Raw genomic sequence first — 2103 nt, forward strand, 5'->3', positions numbered from 1 at the left:
TCTTCCTTCTTCCCTTCATTACTTTGCTGACTTTCTTCTATTTTGCTGACTTTAAATTCTAAAAGCAACTACACATTATAAATATTTGATATGGATTATTTATTTCAACTTTTGTGTTTATCTTTTTATATTGAGAAATTTTTAAATTCTAGCAGCTTTGTTTGAAAGTAAAAATGTTTTTTGATCTTTCTTCTTGCATTCATTAGTTTCCTTCATCTGTAATTTACTAAACAAGCCTCACCAAGTACCCTCAATTTAGTAGCTCTGTTAATTTTAAAAAAGTGTTTTTCAGTTCAATAATAAACAGCAAGATAATTGCTTAAAAATATTTGCTTTAATTTTTGTAACTATGAAAATATACTGTTATTAAAAGTAATGAAATTGTTCTGATTATTCTTTCAGGGAACAGTGAATTTATAGCTACATGAAGAGCAAAATTTGATTTTTTATTCAACATATAAAGCAAAGAAGATGATGTGTTGCTTTTAGGATTAATACTTGAAGTTACCCTCTGATCTTTTACCTATTTTAAGAAATTATTTGAAAGGTACTTGTTTAGTGGAATATTTGTTTTGTGGCTTAATTAATTTTAAACTCATTATTATTTATAATACATTTTATAATATGTAAATATGTTTTGAAAAGGGAGGACTAAGTATTCATTATAAAATAAAAATAGTAGGTTTCTGGACGGGTCTAGTTATTGTGCTGCAATGAACATAGGTATGCATGTAGACCTTTAAGATGTCTTTAATTCTTTTTGGATAATACTGAGTAGTCATATGACTGGGTTAAACTGTGATTCCATTCCTAGTCTTTTGAGAAACTTCTGTAATGATTTCCATAGTCATTGAACTATTTTACAGTCCATCAACAGTGTATAAATTATCCTTTTTCCCTACATCTTTGCAAGCATTTATTATTATTTGTTGTTTTTTTCCTTTCATATTTTTTGATTGATGCATTAGAGTTCCAAATCATTATGGGATTTTTGTTGTTACATATTCGAATGCATATCATATAACAATATAATTTAGCCAGTAGCACTCCCTATTATTTATATTCTTGATGATTGTCATTCTGATTGGAATGAGATGAAATTATAGTTTTGATTTGCATTTCCCTAATGGCTAAAGATATGGAACAGTTTTTCATAATATTTTGCTCATTGAATTTCTTCTTTTGAGAAATGTCTTGCTTGTTTTTTCAAATAACCCACTTATTTGGGTTATTTGGTTTCTTGATGTTGATTTTCTTTTAGTTCTTTTTTTTTTTTTAACTATAAACACAAAATTCTTTATTTACAGTACATTTCTCTTGGGGTCACCCCCCTACATACACACACAGACAAACTTTAAAACACATTTTAAACTTAAAAAAAAGAAAAAGAAAGAAAAAGAAAAAAAATACTCTTAATTCACTTATTGTAAAATAGCTCTATCTTATAAGTAGCAAAACCAAAAGGTCATTTCTCTTTATGTATTTATTTTTCTCTTAGGAAAAAGGATCCATACTGTCATAAATCTGATTTTAATCATTATCAAGACTAATTTTGCCTTTGTTAGCAACATACCTACACAATTAATCAGAAAAAAGTTAAGAAATTTTAAATCATAAGACTTCATTTATAGCTTACCAATTATGTACTATTTAAGTTGAATGCAGGACAGCTGTCACTAACAACAGAGGAGTGTGGCTTTTTCTTTTGAGATTGTCTAAACTTGTGAAATATGATAAGAGATCCAGGTCCAGGAACTAAGTAATCTGTTTTTTCTTTCGGTGACTTTTAAAAATCATTACTATTTTGGTGCCTGATTGAAAAACACTATAAAGGTTAGTCCCTGAGACAAGGTGGCCCCTGGTGGGAATCCATTTGGAAGCTATGAACACTGACAGAGCTCCCACAGAATTTATGCCCTTTCACTAAATGACCTCACATTCTGAACATAGGCATGTTTACATTAAACATACATTATTATTATTTTTTTTTTAATATTTATTCATCTATTTATTTATTTATTTATTTATTTAGTGTGAGTGTGGTGCTAGGGATTGAACCCAGGACCTCATGCATGCAAGACAAGTACTCTACCAATCCCCAGC

Source organism: Callospermophilus lateralis, chromosome Y (assembly GCF_048772815.1).
Source record: "Callospermophilus lateralis isolate mCalLat2 chromosome Y, mCalLat2.hap1, whole genome shotgun sequence".
Taxonomy (NCBI): Eukaryota; Metazoa; Chordata; class Mammalia; order Rodentia; family Sciuridae; genus Callospermophilus; species Callospermophilus lateralis.